The 7,275-nt window shown below is 41.7% G+C and overlaps 1 long non-coding RNA gene across 1 annotated transcript; it reads right to left on the minus strand.

Moving 5' to 3' along the window:
- Positions 1-290: 290 nt before the first annotated feature.
- On the minus strand, positions 291-1,258 carry LOC311113740. The gene is made up of 4 exons (XR_014611037.1): positions 1,192-1,258; positions 840-925; positions 664-729; positions 291-522 (listed from the first exon to the last, which is right to left on the minus strand). It is a non-coding gene; the product is annotated as an uncharacterized lncRNA (long non-coding RNA).
- Between the last annotated feature and the right edge of the window lie 6,017 nt (positions 1,259-7,275).

A 7,275-nucleotide genomic window follows, 5' to 3' on the forward strand; every position in this document is an offset into this window, starting at 1 on the left:
AATGGTATCAAACATATGAAACCATGTTTGACTCCGTTCCATTAATTCCATTCAAGCCATTACAATGAGCCCGTCCTCCTGTCGCTCCTCCCACCAGCCTCCTCTGGTGTAAACCCATTTTGAAGGCTCAAACGTAGTTACGCTAGCGACACTGCAATAGACCCAGCGAATGCAGGCATATTCACAGGCTGGCTAGGTGGTTTCATAACAATTGTGAGGTGCATTGTGTATGGTTTTGTATGGTCATGTTAACATTGTAACACTGAATGAAAAACACTGCTAGACATGTATGCATGAAAGGCCAAGTTTATTGGAGGATCACAATACAACATGTCAACCCTACAACATTGCCATCATGAATGGATGGATGTAGGGCAATGTAGGCTAATATTATTTATGTTGATTCCATATGGAGACAGGAAAGGATCGTCCGTGACCTCATTCTGGTACCTCATCAGACATTACAATAATGGTGATGATGATAGTGATGATGATGATGATGATGATGAAAGAACCACCATGCTAATCAACAGGAGACATGGAGTTAGCCTTCACCGTTGTTATAAACCTCTAGTAACTTCTCTTTGGCATGCATGATGTTCAGATAGATAGATAGGCTCAGAGATTGATAGATACATACAGTAGATAGCTATATGTACATACGTGATGCTTCGTCTTCTGCAATGGCATTCTCAGCTCCATTCTCCAACTTCTCCGTGGCACTATCCTCTTGGGGAAGATTTGTCATCATATCAAATTATTTCAGATTAAAACCAGCAGTATTAGTAGTTCACACACGCACACGCACACACACACAAACACGCACACAAAATACGTACCTTTCTCAGAGTTATCTCCATTGAGTGAGCTTGCTAACAGCACGCCAACTAGAGAAAACAGCAGTAACACACTCTGGATCTTCATCCTGAAGCACATAGAGCATGGTATGTTAAAACACACACACACACTGGGTCATCATCCTCTAGCAAATGAGATAAACAGTGTTGTTAGGATGTCACATTATACAGTTGTCCACCAATATACTCTTGTAAGCAACAGTCCACCTACACCAGTCTAGCCATACACACCTGTCCACCTAAATACTCCTGTCCACCTGTATACACCAGACCACCCTTAGACACCTATCCACCTGTATACATCTGAGAATATGCTCAGTGAAAGCAAACCAACCTCTGATAGTTGGAAGATGCTGACTGATTGATGCCTGGTTGTCTTGGTGATGTCTTCTGGACCTCAGTAGTAGATGAGTGTCTCTCTGCCCCTTGCAGTCCTGTCTTATACTCTTTCTGCAGCTTACTGCCCCACCTGGCCACACCTCTCACAGACGAATAACAAACAAAATGACATTACAGCCGTGACAATAACCACAGTCACACACCCTGGAGTGTATTCCCTCCCTCCTGGCAAAAATAGGCTGAATCAACATTGGGGTTTCCTCGTAATTTAACTGACTTTATCAAAGTAATCATATTGCATCATAATGGCTGGTTGGTTGGACATGCAAAAAGTATGAGTTGTCTCATTTTTAGCAAGATTTTGAGCCAAATCACCGACAGGATTGAACCTATAAATTAAGTAGCTTGCAAGTTTACTAGATAGCTACAATAGTTGACGTGGTAACCAAACAAACAGATTTGTTAGTTTAGCTAACCAAACCATCAATTCTAGCTTGCTGTTATGAAAATCGAATTCAACAATACCAATACTGTTTTCAATTCAACTTTTTGAAAGGAGCATCTTGGAGTCACTCAGACCAAAATACAGGCTAAAGGATAGACCTAATACAGAAATGTGACTTTTAAGATGTCTGAATACAAAGTTACATGTTATATAATCCTCCTATTTTTTCAGTGAATGTACATGGATGTGTGTTAAATGGATGAGCAAAAATGTGTAATTTGGTCATATACACTATATATACAAAAGTATGTGGCCACCCCTTCAAATTAGTGGATTCGGCTATTTCAGCCACACCCGTTGCTGACCGGTGTATAAGATCGAACACACAGCCATGCAATCTCCATAGAGAAACATTGGCAGTAGAATGGCCTTACTGAAGAGCTCAGTGACTTTCAACATGGCACCGTCATAGGATGCCACCTTTCCAACAAGTCAGTTCGTCAAAGTACTGCCCTGCTAGAGCTGCCCCGGTCAACTGTAAGTGCTGTTATTGTGAAGTGGAAAAGTCTAGGAGCAACAACAGCTCAGCCGCGAAGTGGTAGGCCACCCAAGCTCACAGAACCGGACCGCTGAGGGCTGAAGCACGTAGCTCGTAAAAATAGTCTGTCCTCGATTGCAACACTCATTACCAAGTTTCACACTGCTTCTGGAAGCAACGTCAGCACAATAACTGTTTGTCGGGAGCTTCATGAAATGGGTTTCCATGGCCGAGCATTTGCAAAAAAGCCTAAGATCACCATGAACAATGCCAAGCGTCGGCTGGACTGGTGTAAAGCTCGCCGCCATTGGACTCTGGAGCAATGGAAACGCGTTCTCTGGAGTGATGAATCACGCTTCACCATCTGGTAGTCCGATGGACAAATCTGGGTTTGGCGGATGCCAGGAGTACGCTACCTGCCCCAATATATAGTGCCAACTTTAAAGTTTGGTGGAGGAGGAATAATGGTCTTGGGCTGTTTTTCCATGGTTCCAGTAAAGGGAAATCTTAACGCTACAGCATACAATGACATTCTAGACGATTCTGTGCTTCCAACTTTGTGGCAACAGTTTGGGGAAGGCCCTTTCCTCTTTCAGCATAACAATGCCCCCACGCGCAAACCGAGGTCCATACAGAAATGGTTTGTTGAGTCGGTGTGGAAGAACTTGACTGGCCTGCACAGATCCCTGACCTCAACCCCATCGAACACCTTTGGGATAAATTGGAAAGCCGACTGTGAGCTAGGGCTAATCGCCCATTATCAGTGCCTGACCTCACTAATGCTCTTGTGGCTGAATGTAAGCAAGTCCCCGCAGCAATATTCCAACATCTTGTTGAAAGTCTTCCCGAAAGGAGGGACCAACTCCATATTAATGCCCATGATTTTGCAATGAGATGTTCGACGAGCAGGTGTCCACATACTTTTGGTCATGTACTGTATGTGCAACCACTTGAATTTTGTATGACATCAGTGGCCTAGTCAAGGAAGCATCATGCATAAATATATTGGCTCACCATTTAGACCATGGGTAAGAAATTAAACCAAGCAGTTGGATGGTTTAACAATCTGCCTTTGGTAGCCAAATTGACCTGTTGAACAAGTACGATTGGATGGTGGTTCTACCGTTTACGGTCTCTGATAGGTTGATTTGTTATTTTGTTACCGGATATAATGATCTGCTCAGCTGGCCGTCCTCAGCATTGTGGCTTATTTTTTAGTCTTTCACTCTGTGGCTCAGAGACCTCTTGAAGTAGGCCAGTCATTTTTTGATACAAGAAACGTACATCTGTCTCCTAATCATTCATATCATGTATAGGTCTGTAGATAAGACGGTCAGATCACAATATTTATTTTAATCTGAAAAGTCCTGACCTTACATTTGCCCCCGTGCCAAGGGTCAAATGTAACATCTGTAAAATAAACCAAATGAACTCAGTTAACTTAAAAAACATTCATGTTCATGAATTATCATATTATCATAGACATATTTAATGATTTTGCAAGAAATATTAGTATTTTTATGTACGTAACCAATATTTACAGTAAGACCCCTGTTTGTGCATGGCCATTCGATTCCTCTCAATACATCTTGAATAGTATGATGGTGCCCAGATCATATCGGTTTACAACTTCTTAGGCACTCTACATGACCCCAAGGCTATTTAAAGTGAGAATTTGTATAATTAATGTATTATTCATATCATCTTAAAGTTAAAATCACTTGTTTTAAACATTTGGCTGCTTTGCTCAGGGTCATTTTAACACTGCGTTACAATTGTCCCCAATCCTAGCAGGCATGACAAAACCTCATGTGCCTAGTGAGAGACAATAATCGTGACACATGTCAATCATGTCAATGTTTAACCAAAACATAGTGATGAAAATTATGCTAGTTTGAATTCTTGGACATTAATGCTCAGGACAGTAGAAAAAATATACAGCCGCTGGAAAATACTACATTCACCCCCAAAATAACAAACATTTGTCCATAAAACAAGCAAATAGTAAGATATTTGACTGAAACCTTTCAAGCAGGGAGAGAACCTAAATATGCATGTACTGAGTGAGTTCTCACTCTAGCTTGTTTTGTTTGGAGAAATTCAAAGTGTTACAATTGCCCCCCAATTGCCCCTGGTCTCCCGTACTAAACTCAGAAAGGCATTAATAAATCAGATTAAAAAGTTGAGGGGAAATGACCTGGAAATGTTACACATTGCACCTTTCATGTGACTTAGAGACCGTTTATAAATGTGGTAAGCCCTTGATCTCGCGTTTTGTGAATATCTATTTCTTCAATTGCTTTTGCAGACACATTGTATCAGACATTTTGTTGGAAATTATTATTTTTCACAGGAAACAGGAGGGAGCTTGCTCAGGCAATCTCAGATCCCAGTTTCTGACATTAATCCCTAGTGTGTATAGAGTTGTCTTGTAATTCAGAAGGATGCCTCTGAGTAAATAGTCCTTGGAATTTTTTTAGAAAATAATTACGTTTAATTAGCCAATATGCAGTAGGAGGGGGCTCTGAAGTGTGATTCAAATGCAGTACCTGGCCTAGAGCGTGTTCTGTGCCGGACAACCTGGTGTAACTGTAATGTCAGGCCTGCAACGAGTTCTTTGACAAGATCAGCAAATATCATTCATTAGTTCCCAGTAAACCACAAACTTGGTAAGGTAAAGAAAGTGGTAAATATACTGTATAAACGAATTACTTCACCACTGTTTTTATTTTACCATCTCCCCAGCATATAATGGGCCTTTGAAGACCACAACACTATGAACACAGCTTCTGCAATCACATTAAAGACCACAACACTGTAAGGGCTTTCACATAAGCCTGTTATGATCCAGATGGATTCTGTCAACATCGATATGCAAAACAACATTAAAAAAAGGGGTGTTCTGTCCTGGAGCACCAGGTCCGGTGTAACTGTCATTTCAGCCCTAGCAGGTTGGCTTACTGGGAACTCATTATATTGGCTTATCTTGGCAGAGTCCACACTTTAGGCCAGGTATTTGCCTCCTGCTGAACATCGACAAAAATACATTAATATATATATATATATATATATATATATATTTGCGATAATTCCCAGCAACGTTTACCGAGCAGCATCCTTCCTGTCCAAATTGAAAGACAACATGGATAAATAGAATTCTATTCACATAGTCATTAAAGCAACAGCGTGTCCAGCCTTTAGGTCCAGACCTGATCCTGGAAAGCTTCAACCTGTGAAGGCGGCTCCACTCTAAACAAACTACAACATATAAAGGCTTTTATATAGCATATCAAATATCTTCATAAGCACTAGATGTTTGACGAATCATATAGGGTGGTTATACTGAATAAAGGGCACCTCTAAATTTCCACTAATTGTATCATATGAACCCTGCTACAATATAGTTAATGGAGTATAGATTTATAGATTTATTGTTTTTTCTTGTTATTTGTGTACTTGTTTGACATTGTTGCTGCACTGTTTGGAGCTATTAACACAAGAATTCAACTGCATCCGTTATAACATCTGCTAAACTGTGTATGTGACCAATAAACTTAGATTTGATTTTAATTGTTTTGTTTATTTTTGTGGGTGAGTGTGTGTATATGTGTATGTGTGTGTGAGGTGGGTGAGGGGATGGTGACTGGGCCCATTTTTGCATCTGTGCATGTTGGGACTGAGGAATGAAGTAACTTGGTGTGAGAGATTATTTGATACATGTAGGTCACATGCCACTGTCCTGCCTTCCACTGGCATGCTGTTATGTTCAGCTGATAACTGTTTTCTTTTTCTGTCATCTGGTGGTCAAAGGAAGAGTGTTAAAAGTCTGGACAACCCCTCTCTCTCTCCCTCCCTCTCCTATCTCTCTCTCTCTCTCCATTTACAGTAACTAGCATCCTCACCCACTAAGCACTGAACGACACCAGATCTCCATGGAAATTTGGTCAGTCCACCCTGGCCTTGATTTCAACGTCCACAGATGTCTGGACTGGCATTCATTTGGCCCAAACATAGACGTCAATGATTGGTTCCGATTTGGTCAGGACCAAATCTGAACCAATCATAGACGTCTATGTTTCACACATTTGGACAATAGAGTACAGCAGAGTACAGCACAGTAAAGAAAAGTAGGATAGAGTTCAGTACAGTTAAGGTACAGTATAGTCAAGTGGAGTATAGTTCAGTCCTGTACTGTACAGCAGAGTAGAATAGAGTGGAGTAGAGTACAGAGTAGAGCACACTAGAGTTGAGAACACTATAATGTATTATCCTGTACTGAACTATACTCTAGTCTACTGTACTGTACTGAACTATACTCTACTTGACTATACTCTACTTGACTATACTATACTGAACTCTTCTGTACTGAACTCTACTGTGTTTTACTTTGATGTCCAAAATTCTGATTCATAGACGTCTCTTCAATGGCTGTGCGAAGTTACTGAATTTTGGCGGGAACTGGAACACGCTGTCGTACACGTAGATTCAGAGCATCTCAAACATGCTCAATGGGTGACATGTCTGGTGAGTATGCAGGCCATGGAAGAACTGGGAAATTTTCCGCTTCCAGTAATTGTGTACAGATCCTTGCGACATGGGGCCGTGCATTATCATGCTGAAACATGAGGTGATGTTGGCAGAAGAACGGCACGGCAATGGGCCTCAGGATCTCGTCACGGTATCTGTGCATTCAAATTGTCATGGATAAAATGCAATTGTGTTCGTTGTCCGCAGCTTATACCTGCCCATACCATAACCCCACCGCCACCATGGGGCATTCTGTTTATAATGTTGGCATCAGCCAACTGCTCGCCCACACGTCTGCCATCTGCCATCTGCCCGGTACAGACGAAACCGGGATTCATCCGTGAAGGGCACACACCTCAAGTGTGCCAGTGGCTATTGAAGGTGAGCATTTGCCCACTGAATTCGGTTACGACACCGAACTGTAATCAGGTCAAGACCGTGGTGAGGACGATGAGCATGAAGATGAGCTTCCCTGAGACGGTTTCTGACAGTTTGTGCAGAAATTATTCGGTTGTGCAAACCCACAGTTTCATCAACTGTTCGGGTGGCTTGTCTCAGACGATCCCGCA

This window comes from Coregonus lavaretus, assembly GCF_964263955.1.
Source record: "Coregonus lavaretus genome assembly, chromosome: 40".
NCBI classification, from domain to species: domain Eukaryota; kingdom Metazoa; phylum Chordata; class Actinopteri; order Salmoniformes; family Salmonidae; genus Coregonus; species Coregonus lavaretus.